General features: G+C 45.7%; 1 protein-coding gene across 3 annotated transcripts in view; it reads right to left on the bottom strand.

Moving 5' to 3' along the window:
- The window catches only part of PLCH2 (phospholipase C eta 2), a 441,994-nt gene that overhangs the window by 169,090 nt on the left and 254,636 nt on the right, over window positions 1-18,268 (bottom strand). The gene's annotated exons all lie outside the window — the stretch shown is intronic.

Genomic DNA, 18,268 nt, shown 5'->3' with positions numbered 1-18,268 from the left:
GCCGCGGGGACACTGCGCGGAGAAGACTTCTCGGAGGATCCAGCCCGACCCTCACTCGTGGACTTGGTAAGTATAATTTGATTGAATGTTGCCTACCCCTGAAACGAGCATTTTCCCCCATAGACTATAATAGGGTTCGATATTCGATTCGAGTAGTCGAACATTGAGGGGCTACTCAAATCGGATTTCGAACCTCGAACATTTTAGTGTTTGCTCATCTCTACTCATGGGAATAGGAGAAAACATGGTTTGATTCAGGTGACCCTAACCAAACTAGAATTTTCTTTACAAGTTAAATATTTTTGAAAAATACAATGAAACATTTTGCGTTCTTAAAGATTTTCTCTAAGTCATCAAAGGACAAGTTCATATAACGGAATTTGAGGCCTTATAAATTCCAGCTTTGTGTAACCAAAGCTTCAGCTTTTCGTCATGGGTTTGCTTGCTCAGTTGCCTCAGAGACTGGGAGTTAATCGGTGATCATTTTAAATAAAGTTGCCGAACCCATGGGAAGAGCAAGGAGACATTTTTTTTCAGGGTGCGGAAGAGAATTTTTTGAAAACAAAGGTTAGTGTGAAATTTGGAACCAATTTTAAGGGATCATGTAAGCGACCTCTTAGTGGTGACAGTCTCGAGTCTTGATAAGTTGCCAACGAATATGACCATGAATGCAGGAACTTTCTGGGACTTGTCTGGAACTCAGCCATGATTTCCTTATTGTGGCCATTTTCTCTTCTTATACATGTAATGTCCCTTCCTGATAACTTACCCATAATAAGGAAATCATGGTTGGGTTTCTTATAAGAGCCTGACCATAGAAAGTTCCTACATCCATGTCATATCCGATGGCAACACATCAAGACAGAAGAGGTCACCACTAGCATGGTTAAAGAAAATTTGCGTAAGTTTTATTTTTAGTTGCAAAAATGTTTAACTCTTCCCTGCCTAAAATTTTATATATGGTTACGTTCATGGAAAAAGCCCGGTAATACAACCCCTCTCCCCCTGGATTTGTGCATAGAGTTCTTGATGAGAATTCTGTGGCACAGACTGTCCTGTCCTATAGGGTATTGCACAGCTCCGGTTCGTTCCTTCTACACTTGGATTAACCAATAGATAAAGTAGGTATATATAAAATAAAACCTACAACAAGATGTAAATTTATGCCGGTTTCACATGAATGCTTTAATCTCTTCGATGTGTACAGATGTATGAAAACACTGGTGCTTGATGTGCCAGAACCTCAGTAGGTCGCAGAAGAATCACAGCTTTCAGCTCTTGGCTGGGAACTTCACGAGTGGAAGCCAATGCGGTGTTTCTCTAATTCAGAGATTGGGGAGGGGGATGCTCTTAACTCTGCTTAACAGCAGTTTGGCTTCATGGACTCGGCAGGGAAGCACAGAATTATAAATGTATTTTCAACCCCAACCAGATCAAGGGGGATAATTCATTATGTTGCAAAGTTTTAAATTCATTAGAAACGAAAGCTCCTCACAATGGTGGGTGCGCTCCATCTGTGCCGCATGCATTCAACCTGACAGCTAGCTGCAAAAAAGGAGCAAACACTGGCATATGGGGGAGATCTATATATATGTGTTCTATTTTATTGGTTTCTTCTTCATTTATTTACAGGCTTTAGGAGGTTTGTGCCTAGAGTCAACTTGTATTCTGCGTTGTTGATTCGTACAGTATGTGGCGTTGGAAGATTGTATAAAAAAAATCCATAATGTAAAACCAATATCCATAATGTAAAACTGTATATACTCGAGTATAAACCAAAATTTTCAGCCCAGTTTCTGTGCTGAAAAAGCCCCCCTTGGCTTATACTTTTTTTTTTTTTTTTAAATGGGGGGGGGGGTCTATGACCAGCCACAATATCAATGTATAGAATCTCCCATAAAATGGCGCAAGACAAAAATTTTTTAAAAAATAAAGATTTAAAAAAATATAAGATCTAAATCCCTCCTTTCCCTAGAATACATACATGAGTAGAAAATGATTGTGAAACACATTATACACATTAGGTATCCCTGTGTCTGACAGTGCCCGGTCTACTGAATATAGGGGATCTGCAGTGCTCCTGTTCCGTCGGGAAGGGGTTAATAGGAGCACTGCAGATACCCTATATACAGCCAGGCTGAATTCCAAGTGGAGGGAAAAAAAAACAGTCCTCAAGCTCAGGGAAGGGGCAGACAGACAACCAAAACACCCCCTCCCCTTCCCCAGCACCCACTGCACCCAAAAACTCCGACCATTTTAATTTGTTAAATTTTCCAGTAGCTGCTGCATTTCCCCCCCCTCGGTTTATAGTCGAGTCAATAAGTTTTCCCAGTTTTTTGTGGTAAAATTAGGGGCCTCGGCTTATACTCGAGTATATATGGTAGTAAAAATATAACAAGCCTGGGGCATTTCATCCAGAGCTAGATGACCATAAGAACACTGCCCCCTAGTAGTGATGGAAGAAATGAAGGTATTGCAGTGTTTGCACAATGAAATTTAATTCAGATGAATAAGAATCCTAAGAATTGTACACTTAAGATTCCCCTGGTTTTCAGGGCCCCTCACATGATGAATAGTAACTTACACAGTGGGGTCACCTTAGTACAGTGAATATAAATTAGGGGGTTGCCAAGAGATCCCTATCAATTTAAAGTTTAACTTTATTCATTTTACATTTGGGATCTGCGCGGATTTGAACCCACGAACTGGGGTATACAAGGCTGTTACTCAAATTTGCAATTTTTGTCAAATTTATTTAAAAAGTTCGAAAAAATGGTGTCAACTTTGGCACAAATTTCACCAACTTGACAATTGCCAATTCAGCTATTGTCTTTAGTTTGGCCCTCTTAGCAAATGTGGGTCATAGTTTTTTGGGGGGTTTTAATATAGATTTTGAGCCCTATATAGGGATCACAATTAGGGTTGAGCCGATCTTGAGATTTCAAGATCGATTTTAAAATCCGATTTACGATCATTTTTGAGCCGATCTCGATCTCAATCATGAAATTTGCTCGATCGCCGATCGAAATCCGATCCCGATCCTCAACCCTAGTCAATGCTTTTCTATGGGAAAAGTCACTTTTGGGGTTGAGCCGATCTTGAGATAACCTCCGATCTCGATCCCGCTGGAAAAGATCGGGTCGGAATTCCGATCGCGATCGTGAAATTTACTCGATCGCCGATCGGAATCCGATCTTTTTCGATCCCGATCGCTCAACCCTAATCACAATGTACTTTTTTTTTTTCCTATCAGTATGTCTTTGTAGAATAGGAGAAAATCCACGCAAACATGGGGAGAGCATACAAACTCCTTGCAGATGTTATTCCTAGTGGGATTCGAACCCAGGACTCCAGCACTGCAAGACGGCAGTGTTAACTAGAGATGAGCGAGTACTGTTCGGATCAGCCGATCCGAACAGCACGCTCGCATAGAAATGAATGGACGTAGCCCGCACGCGGGGGGTTAAGCGGCCGGCCGCCGTCAAAGCGGAAGTACCAGGTGCATCCATTCATTTCTATGGAGCGTGCTGTTCGGATCGGCTGATCAGAACAGTACTCGCTCATCTCTAGTGTTAACCACTGAGCCACCGTGTTTCCCCACCTAGTTTATTTCTTTTATCTACTTTGTCTAACCTTTTCCCTTCTTTTTGGAGATAGTCTGCCACGTTTGGGGATAAAATGGGGTCCTAGTAGAATATTGTTCAGTTCTGAGAACAGCAGTATACGCGAGCTGCTATGGCACTAGAGGTGCCAACATACCATGGTATATAAGGACTGCTGTATGAGGATCCATGTTACTAACTCTTTAAAGAGTATTGTCACCAAATGCAGCGTATCAAACCAACGCCTTAAATAGCTAAGGGTCCCCTGAGTCAATCTGCGCGGCTGAGCGGATATACTGGGTTTTTATGACCGTATCCCTTTAAGACTGTACAACTCTCCTGATAACCTTGGATCAGATGCCCTGACTCCTGGCATTGCTCTTGTATGAGGGGAAAGGTGGGAGAGGCAAAAACATTAATCTTCGAAGCATCCGCAACGCAAGCGAGGCAAATAAATTAATTCAATGTGTCAAAAAGTCCCCAGATATCTGCTTTGTTCTCCTCTGAATTATAGCAAAGGTGTTCTGCATACTGTCTCAAATGTGTGAAATTTATAAGGCTTCACTGTGACTGTGTTAGATGGAATATATTACAAGAAAGTAAAGCCGCCACATTTCAATGAATGCAAAACTTCAATCTTCTCAAAACACTGGGTGAAAATATGTTATATCTCCAGCTCGGGCAGAAAACTCATACAAGGCTCTGAACATTTAAAGAGGAAACCTGTCTCAGACTCGCTAGATGATGGACTGTAATCCTGAAATCCCGACCATCTAAGTCTCTCATTAGAAGGAACACTAATCCTAGCCGTGAATGCTAAACAGAAGCAAGGAAAATAGTCTGGAGCATTTGAGGAGTCATTCATGTGATATACGGGGTTAACCTCCAGTTGACCAGCTCCATCTAGGGCTGAAGACCAACAGAGGAGATGGAAAGTAGGCAAGTGGGTGGAGCCATTTTTTATTTTTATTTTTTTGGTCCTGGCTACAGCCAGCTGTCTCCCTGAGAGGAGGAGGGATATGACTGTGCTCTAAACACAGCGATGTCACAGTACTAGAATAATGCACACAGCAAGGTCACAGTACTAGAATAATGCACACAGCGAGGTCACAGTACTAGAATAATGCACACAGCGAGGTCACAGTACTAGAATAATGCACACATCGAGGTCACAGTACTAGAATAATGCACACAGCAAGGTCACAGTACTGGGATAATACACGCAGCAAGGTCACAGTACTAGAATAATACACACAGCGAGGTCACAGTACTAGAATAATGCACACAGCGAGGTCACAGTACTAGAATAATGCACACAGCGAGGTCACAGTACTAGAATAATGCACACAGCGAGGTCACAGTACTAGAATAATGCACACAGCAAGGTCACAGTACTGGGATAATACACGCAGCGAGGTCACAGTATTAGAATAATGCACACAGCAAGGTCACAGTACTAGAATAATGCACACAGCGAGGTCACAGTACTAGAATAATGCACACAGCGAGGTCACAGTACAGGGATAATACAGTGAGAGCACAGTACCGGGATAATGCACACAGCGAGGTCACAGTACTAGAATAATGCACACAGCGAGGTCACAGTACTAGAATAATGCACACAGCGAGGTCACAGTACTAGAATAATGCACACAGCGAGGTCACAGTACTAGAATAATGCACACAGCGAGGTCACAGTACTAGAATAATGCACACAGCGAGGTCACAGTACTAGAATAATGCACACAGCAAGGTCACAGTACTGGGATAATACACGCAGCGAGGTCACAGTATTAGAATAATGCACACAGCGAGGTCACAGTACTAGAATAATGCACACAGCGAGGTCACAGTACTAGAATAATGCACACAGCGAGGTCACAGTACTAGAATAATGCACACAGCAAGGTCACAGTACTGGGATAATACACGCAGCGAGGTCACAGTATTAGAATAATGCACACAGCAAGGTCACAGTACTAGAATAATGCACACAGCGAGGTCACAGTACTAGAATAATGCACACAGCAAGGTCACAGTACTAGAATAATGCACACAGCGAGGTCACAGTACTAGAATAATGCACACAGCGAGGTCACAGTACTAGAATAATGCACACAGCGAGGTCACAGTACTAGAATAATGCACACAGCAAGGTCACAGTACTAGAATAATGCACACAGCGAGGTCACAGTACTAGAATAATGCACACAGCGAGGTCACAGTACTAGAATAATGCACACAGCAAGGTCACAGTACTGGGATAATACACGCAGCGAGGTCACAGTATTAGAATAATGCACACAGCAAGGTCACAGTACTAGAATAATGCAAACAGCAAGGTCACAGTACTAGAACAATGCACACAGCGAGGTCACAGTACTAGAATGATGCACACAGCAAGGTCACAGTACTGGGATAATACACGCAGCGAGGTCACAGTATTAGAATAATGCACACAGCAAGGTCACAGTACTAGAATAATGCACACAGCGAGGTCACAGTACTAGAATAATGCACACAGCGAGGTCACAGTACTAGAATAATGCACACAGCGAGGTCACAGTACAGGGATAATACAGTGAGAGCACAGTACCGGGATAATGCACACAGCGAGGTCACAGTACTAGAATAATGCACACAGCGAGGTCACAGTACTAGAATAATGCACACAGCGAGGTCACAGTACTAGAATAATGCACACAGCGAGGTCACAGTACTAGAATAATGCACACAGCGAGGTCACAGTACAGGGATAATGCACACAGCGAGGTCACAGTACTAGAATAATGCACACAGCAAGGTCACAGTACTGGGATAATACACGCAGCGAGGTCACAGTATTAGAATAATGCACACAGCAAGGTCACAGTACTAGAATAATGCACACAGCGAGGTCACAGTACTGGGATAATACACACAGCGAGGTCACAGTACTGGGATAATACACACCTCGAGGTCACAGTACTAGAATAATGCACACAGCGAGGTCACAGTACTAGAATAATGCACACAGCGAGGTCACAGTACTAGAATAATGCACACATCGAGGTCACAGTACTAGAATAATGCACACAGCAAGGTCACAGTACTGGGATAATACACGCAGCGAGGTCACAGTATTAGAATAATGCACACAGCGAGGTCACAGTACTAGAATAATGCACACAGCAAGGTCACAGTACTAGAATAATGCACACAGCGAGGTCACAGTACTGGGATAATACACACAGCGAGGTCACAGTACTGGGATAATACACACCTCGAGGTCACATACTGGAATAATGCACACAGCGAGGTCACAGTACTGGGATAATACACACCGCGAGGTCACAGTACTAGAATAATGCACACAGCGAGGTCACAGTACTAGAATAATGCACACAGCGAGGTCACAGTACTAGAATAATACACACAGCAAGGTCACAGTACTAGAATAATGCACACAGCGAGGTCACAGTACTAGAATAATACACACAGCAAGGTCACAGTACTAGAATAATGCACACAGCGAGGTCACAGTATTAGAATAATGTGCACAGCGAGGTCACAGTATTAGAATAATGCACACAGCGAGGTCACAGTACTAGAATAATGTGCACAGCGAGGTCACAGTATTAGAATAATGCACACAGCGAGGTCACAGTACTAGAATAATGCACACAGCAAGGTCACAGTACTGGGATAATACACGCAGCGAGGTCACAGTATTAGAATAATGCACACAGCGAGGTCACAGTACTAGAATAATGCACACAGCGAGGTCACAGTACTAGAATAATGCACACAGCAAGGTCACAGTACTAGAATAATGCACACAGCGAGGTCACAGTACTGGGATAATACACACTGCGAGGTCACATACTGGAATAATGCACACAGCGAGGTCACAGTACTAGAATAATGCACACAGCAAGGTCACAGTACTAGAATAATGCACACAGCGAGGTCACAGTACTGGGATAATACACACTGCGAGGTCACATACTGGAATAATGCACACAGCGAGGTCACAGTACTAGAATAATGCACACATCGAGGTCACAGTACTAGAATAATGCACACATCGAGGTCACAGTACAAGGATAACGCACACAATGAGGTCACAATACCAGGATAACGCACACAAAGAGGTTACAGTACTGGGATAATATAGTGAGATCACAGTAGCAGAATAATGCACACAGCAAGGTCACAGTACTAGAATAATGCACACAGTGAGGTCACAGTACCGGGAAAATGCACACTATGACAGTAATAATAATGATGCCACATTAGGCAGTATGAGGTCCCAATAAAGTAATGGCGGTGCATTCAGTTTTCCACATTCCTTTTCATCATCCATAGTTATTATAAATTGCCCCCCAGGTTTCAATGAAAGTAGACCCCATAGATGTTGGGTCCGACAACAGTTGCCATTTCTCTACCCTACTAGTTATGCCCATGCTAAGAGAAATGTATAGAGCAGCAGTGCCGACATGACCATTGCTCCATATAAAGGGACAGAGATTGGACCCCTCTGATCAGATACTTATCCCCTATCCTGTGGCTAAGGGATAACTTGTAAACCTGGCACAAATCCTTTAAGAATTTTTTGTATAACCCAGTCAAATTTATATTCGTTATTACCTTCTACGTGAACCAAACGCGAGAAACATAACGACGATACACAAAGGTTAATGACTCAGCTATCACATAGAAGCAGATGTCCACACCGCCATGTCGTAAACGGGAGTACCACCGCAAAGACAAGTATTAAATGAAAGGCTACAAAGACACATGTTTAATTACAAGCACTAGAGCCAAGCACATAACTACAGGAGATAGAGAACAGCTGTCGCCGGCGACATGAAATAAAGTGGGCGTCGGAAAATGCATCAATCCAATTTGCACTTCAAGTACAGTTCCATTAATATAAAAAATATAAATAAATTACATGGAAATTGGGAACGGCAAAGGGAAAATATGCAGCTTTCAGATTGTGCGGCAGTAAAAGTTACTGCGTATAGTAAACTGGGGCTGGATATCGCCATCTTCAAACGTCCAACTTATATGGAAAGGTAAGATAGGCAAGGGTGGAAAATCCATCTACGGTATAGTGAAGAGGAATTTTTATATTTTAATGTTTGTTTTTTGTTTATTTTATTGAAGGAGGTTTCAAAAATTTCCTTTATACTGTACAGTTAATAGAAACATAAAAGGCCACATAAAAGCGAGTGGATGAGTAACGTTGTGGTTTCTCTGTGTGCCGTACATCATGCAGTGTTACTTGGGTAGTTTTTCCGAATTTGTAGAGGGCTCATGTCTTTGGAGAAGTAGAATGGATTTCGATTAAAAAAAATACAAAAATGCTCAGGGCGACAGCACCTATAACGTGATCTAGTCATTGGGGTCATGTCCGCTTTAAGTAAGTAGGTATATGCTGGAAGAACTGTTCTTGTAACTGGAATATTACTCCTGAAAACCTATAGGGCGAGTCTCTACCCAATCTGACCCCCTTTGATCAGTTCTTACAGCCTATGGAAAGACCCTAACAAATACCTCTAGTTTAAGGGTCTGCACTGACCCTTGGACACATGGAGTGCACATGGAGTTTTTTGGCATGGACCCTAAAGGATTTTTTCTGCCTGGGCAACAGGCAGGATAATGGATAACTTGTTTTGGTGGGGGTCTACCAAATACCCCTCTCAAAACATATCAGTGGCAGCTATGGAGATAGATGAAGGCTACACGTGTCTTCAACACTTCCATTGAATTGAATGGTGTGTACACTACCCAACCACCACTCCGGTTAGAATGGGGACAAAATCCCCCATTTTCCTGATTGGGGATTTGAGCAGTTGGACCCTTACCCATCCACAAGTTAATGTAGACAGGGGATCCTAGATCGGAGGGACTCTGACTCTATGAGCAACTCCACGTGTTTATAATACAGCCACATTTTCCCCACATTCAATAAAATGGTTTTACAGAATTAGAAAAACATCGATGCTTTTGGAAAGAGTGCTACGCCTGTCCACAGGTGACATGTGGCATTGCAACTCAGCCAAGCTGCAATACCATGCATAATACCAAGCCGCCATGCTTTTCTAATCCTTTAAACTCAACTAAGAGAACTTCAATGATCCACACAGGACTCTTAGTAGGACTGCAGAGTCTGAATGTTTCAGCCATCTTAACCCAAATAAGTAACATTTTTAGCGAGTTCTGTATATAGGATTGTTCTACTGCCAATGTTGTTCCAAGAGATCCCGACATTGGCATCCGTTCCCTACAACTACACAGTCAACATTTCGAGTGGTACCATATGGTTGTATCGCGGCCAGGAAAGCTAGGTAGACAGGTAGCATCTGCAAAGCTTTCAAGAGTTGAAAATAGTCAGACTTATGAGACATTAAAAAGAAATAATAAGGTAAAACAGCAGAAGGTTATTAAAATCACATTCTGGAGTTCTTCACCATGCCAGCTGTTGAAAGAATGGCTCGTCTCAAAAGAACGGATCGCTCCTCTTCTCCTCCAGACACCACTGTACTACAATTTACGGCGAGTATTTTAATATCGAAATGCGGCAGATAATAAACTTCTTTAAACAAATTCACAATATAAAAACAATTGAGCGATCTCTCTTCTCAATGAGCTGAGCAATCCATTCCGGAGCGTAATATCATTCCAATATTATGAGAATCTACTGCTGACTGCAGAAATCGCAGGAAATTAAACAATATGGCTCTCATACAAGTCACCAATATGGTGCGCGCCGCGGTTCACTCTCTTTATTGGGTGTTTGAGTGACAGAAGCAGAAAGCACTAATAGGACACCCCATACCAGACAACCACAAGTGTGGCATTGTCTGCTGAAAGCATTGTTAGTCCTGGTTCACATCTGCATTCGGTATTCCGTTCGGGGACTTCTATGGGGTCCCCCTGAATGGAATACTGAATGCATTAAAAAGCGGTTAGCAGAGACACCACACGGACCCCATAGACCAGGGGTAGGGAATAGAGATGAGCGAGTAGGTATTCGATCGAATACTATGGTATTCGAAATACTTGTACTCGATCGAGTACCACTCGCTATTCCAATGGAAAAGTTCGATGCAGAACCAGCATTGATTGGCCGAATGCTATACAGTCGGCCAATCAATGCTGGTTCTTCTCCTACCTTTAGAAGTCTTCTCTGTGCAGCTTCCCCGCGGCGTCTTCCGGCTCTGAATTCACTCTGCCAGGCATCGGGCTTGTAGTGCGGGCATGCACAGTCGGCTCTGCCCAGGCCCGATGCCTGGCAGAGTGAATGAAGAGCCGGAAGACGCCACAGGGACACTGCAAGAAGACTTCTCGGAGGATCCAGCCCGACCCTCACTCGTGGACTTGGTAAGTATAATTTGATCGAATGTTGCCTACCCCTGAAATGAGCATTTTCCCCCCATAGACTATAATAGGGTTCGATATTCAATTCAAGTAGTCGAATATTGAGGGACTACTCGAAACGAATATCGAACCTTGAACATTTTACTGTTCGCTCATCTCTAGTATGGAACCTTCGGATCTCCAGCTGTTGCAAAACTACAAATCCCAGCATGCATACTTGCTCTGTTGTTCTTGGAACTCCCATGGAAGTGAATGGAGCATGTTGGGAGTTGTAGTTTCACAGCAGCTGGAGAGCCAAGGTTCCCTACCCTTGTCATAGACTATAATGGGGTCCATGTGTTTTCCACGCGGTGTCTGCACAAATCATGCGCAAACCCCCCCCCCAAAACCCACTCAATTCTTCACAAAACTTTCCAATGACGTAAATACGTCTCGGACAGATTAATACATCTTGAAACTTTCCTCTAAACATTGGTGCCAGATGATCATTACATTCTACGTCTCGGAATATGAAATACCATAAATGTCACCAATTTGACTAAAACAGTGAAATAATCCTTAAAATGAATTTGTCGTTTTCCAACTCAAAATTCAAATTGCTTTTGGGCAAAAAAAACAACAAGCCATAACGCATGTAAAAAGCTTTGGCAGGTAACATATGCACACAACACTTTCATAGCTTCGGAAATTTATGTTTTTGCTTCTTATTAGATTGCAGCGCGAAAGAGAAATGTATTATCCTGTATAACAAAAGTTAGAGGGGAAGGTGGAGACTGACAGTTCTGCTCCATGTTTTTGTTCAGACTGGGCACCATTTAGTACAGGGGTAACAATATAGCCATCTTCGCTAATGGACAAATTGACAACTACTTGTGTGGCAAAAATATTCACCCCCCCCCCCCCCACACACACACACACACCTCATGGACTGTAGCTCCACAGGAGACTAAACAGCAGAAGGCGAAACAAGGACCCCAAAAAAATAAAAAACACCCCAGGCACAGTAACCTGTTGTCTCACAACCACCATTCGGAAGTCATCCCTGGAAAGTAAGTAATAGTACAGCACATAGTGTAACAGTAGGAGGCAACAGTGAGTACAAATGTTCAGTGACAATACAAACATGGCAGCCATCAGTATCTGATAATTGGGACCACACCGTAAGGGACCCCCATAGATCAGTTGCTCAAAGTGGCTTCACAGGCCTGTGATCACATGTGCATTGGTTGTGTGGTCTGTTTGCAGATCGGTCCCATTCAAGGGAATATAGTAGAACACAGAGGAGAGACACCGAGCGCTCTAAGTGTAGTATATACGCAATACTTTTTGGAAAGTAAATGACAATAGATAGATGGACCAGTTGGCTTCTCACCTGGAAGGGTTGTGAGATGTCACAACCCCTATGATCGCTTTTTAGTTAGAAATCCAGGAGGAAGTGGCAGCAGACTCAACAGAACACCGGGAACCCGGAGATTGGATATGTGGAAACTATGAACCAAATGTTCGTGTTGGAACTGAAGTCTGCGCTCACTGGTGGATCTTAATAACCATGTGAAGAACGGAAGTTCCGATACAAAGCAGGTTTATTGGGGAACAGTAAAATAGCACTGTTTATGCAGAGGCCGCCTCAGGTTCCGGTCCAAAAAAAAAAACAGGTAGCCGCGACTGAAAGCCGATGAACTGTACCGGCATCCAGCCGTGCACTCCGCTCCGGATTAGGCCCAATGAATGGGCCTAGTCCGGAGAAGGGAGTGTCTTCAGGCCGAGGCAAAGTGGCCTGAAGAATGATCATCTCGCTTCTTATGTCCGGGAGCCGGAAGAAATGGCTCCTGGAAAAAAGACCTGGGCGGCTCCCATTGATTTAAATGGGAATTGTCTTTTTGGTCAGGATTTTGAGGTGGATACGGCCTCAAAACCCTGACCAAGAATCTCTGTGTGAACTTACCCTTAGCTGTGATACCAAGCATAACCCCTACAACGTTGGCAGCATACTTGCCAACATTTGCTGGCAGCTGTCTAGGAGGGATACCACATCAGGGTGGCCATGCCCCATTCCCACGCACGTGCCACAACCTCTTTGGGATGCAAGCAGTGTATGTGCTGGCCACGACCTTGTCACATACAAAATAAAGAGCCAACCAAGAGATTTGCCAGCTCTTGTAGGAGGCCAGGAGGTCTTCCCTTATTTTGGGAGCCTCTCACACATTCTAGGAGAGTTGGCAAGTATGGTTGTAAGTGTTGAGGCCACCACACTCACCAGAACTTTGCGTTCTCTTCAAACAGATGATTTGATATTAATGACTTATCCTAAGTATAGGCCATCAATATAAGAGCCCTGAAAAATCCCTCTAATGATAACTCATACAGCCAGAGATATTGGCAGCCACCCTTACTAAATGTTTCAATAGTGAAGTCTTCAAAAGCTGGACCTCCATATCCAGATGCTGAGATATACATGACTAGAAGATGACATGACCTTCCCCCTTAATAATGACACTGACTCCATCATTGGGGCACCATCATTGGAGACCAAATTCCAGTACCCAGAAATTCCAAAACCAGGTTGGTTGACTAAACCAACCTAAAAGTTGGGTGGAGATGAAACATTACTTCTCTGCCCCAACTGACCCCCTTAATCTCAAGGCATGCTTTCAATGATCCCTGGTGCTCCAGCCATCGCAACATTATAAAATTCTTCACCAAAATAGGGTGGGCAACTTCCAACTTCTTCTGGTTCCACTATGAAAGTGCGCACGTAATATATAAGCAATTTCACATTTCCTTAAATTTTTATTTCAAGTTTAGACCAAAATAGATTTAATTTTTAATATACAGATGACCTATCCACAGGAGAAGTCATCGGTATTTGATCTGTGAGGCTCTAACACAGGGGTTGGGAACCTCTATGGCCGAGAGAGACATGAATGCAAAACATTTTAAAATATAATTCCATGAGAGACATAATCACCCTCCCCCTCGCATTCCTGTACACAGTATTATCCCCCATAGTGGCCCCTGCACACAGTATTATCCCCCATAGTGGCCCCTGCACACAGTATTATCCCCCATAGTGGCCCCTGCACACAGTATTATCCCCCATAGTGGCCCCTGCACACAGTATTATCCCCCATAGTGGCCCCTGCACACAGTATTATCCCCCATAGTGGCCCCTGCACACAGTATTATCCCCCATAGTGGCCCCTGCACACAGTATTATCCCCCATAGTGGCCCCTGCACACAGTATTATCCCCCATAGTGGCCCCTGCACACAGTATTATCCCCCATAGTGGCCCCTGCACACAGTATTATCCCCCATAGTGGCCCCTGCACACAGTATTATCCCCCATAGTGGCCCCTGCACACAGTATTATCCCCCATAGTGGCCCCTGCACACAGTATTATCCCCCATAGTGGCCCCTGCACACAGTATTATCCCCCATAGTGGCCCCTGCACACAGTATTATCCCCCATAGTGGCCCCTGCACACAGTATTATCCCCCATAGTGGCCCCTGCACACAGTATTATCCCCCATAGTGGCCCCTGCACACAGTATTATCCCCCATAGTGGCCCCTGCACACAGTATTATCCCCCATAGTGGCCCCTGCACACAGTATTATCCCCCATAGTGGCCCCTGCACACAGTATTATCCCCCATAGTGGCCCCTGCACACAGTATTATCCCCCATAGTGGCCCCTGCACACAGTATTATCCCCCATAGTGGCCCCTGCACACAGTATTATCCCCCATAGTGGCCCCTGCACACAGTATTATCCCCCATAGTGGCCCCTGCACACAGTATTATCCCCCATAGTGGCCCCTGCACACAGTATTATCCCCCATAGTGGCCCCTGCACACAGTATTATCCCCCATAGTGGCCCCTGCACACAGTATTATCCCCCATAGTGGCCCCTGCACACAGTATTATCCCCCATAGTGGCCCCTGCACACAGTATTATCCCCCATAGTGGCCCCTGCACACAGTATTATCCCCCATAGTGGCCCCTGCACACAGTATTATCCCCCATAGTGGCCCCTGCACACAGTATTATCCCCCATAGTGGCCCCTGCACACAGTATTATCCCCCATAGTGGCCCCTGCACACAGTATTATCCCCCATAGTGGCCCCTGCACACAGTATTATCCCCCATAGTGGCCCCTGCACACAGTATTATCCCCCATAGTGGCCCCTGCACACAGTATTATCCCCCATAGTGGCCCCTGCACACAGTATTATCCCCCATAGTGGCCCCTGCACACAGTATTATCCCCCATAGTGGCCCCTGCACACAGTATTATCCCCCATAGTGGCCCCTGCACACAGTATTATCCCCCATAGTGGCCCCTGCACACAGTATTATCCCCCATAGTGGCCCCTGCACACAGTATTATCCCCCATAGTGGCCCCTGCACACAGTATTATCCCCCATAGTGGCCCCTGCACACAGTATTATCCCCCATAGTGGCCCCTGCACACAGTATTATCCCCCATAGTGGCCCCTGCACACAGTATTATCCCCCATAGTGGCCCCTGCACACAGTATTATCCCCCATAGTGGCCCCTGCACACAGTATTATCCCCCATAGTGGCCCCTGCACACAGTATTATCCCCCATAGTGGCCCCTGCACACAGTATTATCCCCCATAGTGGCCCCTGCACACAGTATTATCCCCCATAGTGGCCCCTGCACACAGTATTATCCCCCATAGTGGCCCCTGCACACAGTATTATCCCCCATAGTGGCCCCTGCACACAGTATTATCCCCCATAGTGGCCCCTGCACACAGTATTATCCCCCATAGTGGCCCCTGCACACAGTATTATCCCCCATAGTGGCCCCTGCACACAGTATTATCCCCCATAGTGGCCCCTGCACACAGTATTATCCCCCATAGTGGCCCCTGCACACAGTATTATCCCCCATAGTGGCCCCTGCACACAGTATTATCCCCCATAGTGGCCCCTGCACACAGTATTATCCCCCATAGTGGCCCCTGCACACAGTATTATCCCCCATAGTGGCCCCTGCACACAGTATTATCCCCCATAGTGGCCCCTGCACACAGTATTATCCCCCATAGTGGCCCCTGCACACAGTATTATCCCCCATAGTGGCCCCTGCACACAGTATTATCCCCCATAGTGGCCCCTGCACACAGTATTATCCCCCATAGTGGCCCCTGCACACAGTATTATCCCCCATAGTGGCCCCTGCACACAGTATTATCCCCCATAGTGGCCCCTGCACACAGTATTATCCCCCATAGTGGCCCCTGCACACAGTATTATCCCCCATAGTGGCCCCTGCACACAGTATTATCCCCCATAGTGGCCCCTGCACACAGTATTATCCCCCATAGTGGCCCCTGCACACAGTATGATCCCCCATAGTGGCCCCTGCACACAGTATTATAGCCCATAGTGGCCCCTGCACACAGTATTATGCCCCATAGCGGCACCTGCACACAGTATTATGCCCCATAGTGGCTCCTGCACACAGTATTATCCCCCCATAGTGGTGCCTTCACACAGTATTATGCCCCATAGTGGCCCCTGCACACAGTATTATCCCCAGTGGCCCCTGCACACAGTATTATGCCCCATAGTGGCTCCTGCACACAGTATTATCCCCCCATAGTGGTGCCTTCACACAGTATTATGCCTCATAGTGGCCCCTGCACACAGTATTATCCCCATAGTGGCCCCAGTATATAGTATTATGCCCCATTGTGGATCACCCATGAACAATTAATATACTCTAGGGTCTTTTCACCCCAGAGTATATTAATTGTTACGTTGGTGACATTTTGGGAAATTTATGACAAGTAATGTTTGCACGTAGCTGTAAAACTGGCCCCCAGAATGAATTTTACCGGTGGGACCTAGGCACCCCAGTACCACATTGCATGTCGTCCTAACCTTCAGGGGCGGATCCAGGGCCGGGCAAGCCGGGCAACCGCCCGGGGCCCCACGCTTAGCGGGGCCCCGCGGCGCGGCCAGGACCTAACAAAATGGTCCCGGTCGGCATGTCCCGACTCCAACTGAGCTCAGCGTTAAAGCAGGAGCGGACAGCTCCTGCTTTAAACGCCTATGTATTCGGCTCATCGGCGGTAGGACGCCGATGAGCCGAATACATAGGCGTTTAAAGCAGGAGCTGTCACAGCTCAGCTCCTGCTTTAACGCTGAGCTCCGGCATTTGTAGCCGCGATGTGATGACGTCATCACATCACGGCTACAATATGTGTGAGGGAGAGAGCTGCGAGGGAACGAGGAATGGTGAGTGTGTGTGAGTGAGAACGGCTTGACACTGGGGCAGATGGAGGGGGGAGAATGGCATGACACTGGGGCAGATGGAGGGGGGAGAACGGCATGACACTGGGGCAGATGAAGGGGGGGAGAACGGCATGACACTGGGGCAGATGGAGGGGGGGAGAACAGCATGACACTGGGGCAGATGGAGGGGGGGAGAACAGCATGACACTGGGGCAGATGGAGGGGGGAGAACGGCATGACACTGGGGCAGATGAAGGGGGGAGAACAGCATGACACTGGGGCAAATGAAGGGGGGAGAACGGCATGACACTGGGACAAATGAAGGGGGGGAGAACGGCATGACACTGGGGCAGATGAAGGGGGGGATGGCATGACACTGGGGCAGATGAAGGGGGGGGAACGGCATGACACTGGGGCAGAGACGGGGGGGAATGAAACTGTGGGCAGATAAAGGGGGAGAATGGCATGAAACTGGGGACAGAGATAGAGGGGGGGACATGAAACTAGGGGTAGATGAAGGGTGTATATGAAAATGGGGGGGAGATATAATTTACGGGTGACTGTAGGAGGATTATACTGTGTGGAATCACCGCACGTTTTGTTCCCTCTTTCTAGTCTTCAACAGTTGGGAAGTACAGGTTAGAAGTGCGAGACCCCCAGTAAGTAGGGCCCCGCCAAAGTCAATTGCCCAGGGCCCCGCAAACCCTGGATCCGCCACTGCTAACCTGATGCAGTGTCTATGCTGGTGCTCTCAAAAAATTGAAGATAATGGATGTATTTTTCTTTTTCACATGTACCACAAATTTCAATGCCATTGTAAAAGGATGGCATGAAAGCAAGGTATTGCACTGGACAAGTATCAGGATACCACAACACTTAAAAGGATTTTAATATTTAAACAAATTTAAACAACAAAAATAAAACATAAAATATTTAGTTCAAAAAATTCCCTCTAGAAGTGACCTATTTACAAGGCACCGCATCATGGCAGGTAGCTCATCTGCTGGATTATCCCAGGCG

The sequence above is a fragment of the Leptodactylus fuscus genome, chromosome 6 (assembly GCF_031893055.1).
Source record: "Leptodactylus fuscus isolate aLepFus1 chromosome 6, aLepFus1.hap2, whole genome shotgun sequence".
Classification (NCBI taxonomy): Eukaryota; Metazoa; Chordata; class Amphibia; order Anura; family Leptodactylidae; genus Leptodactylus; species Leptodactylus fuscus.
This window is presented reverse-complemented; position numbering and strand designations above follow the sequence as displayed.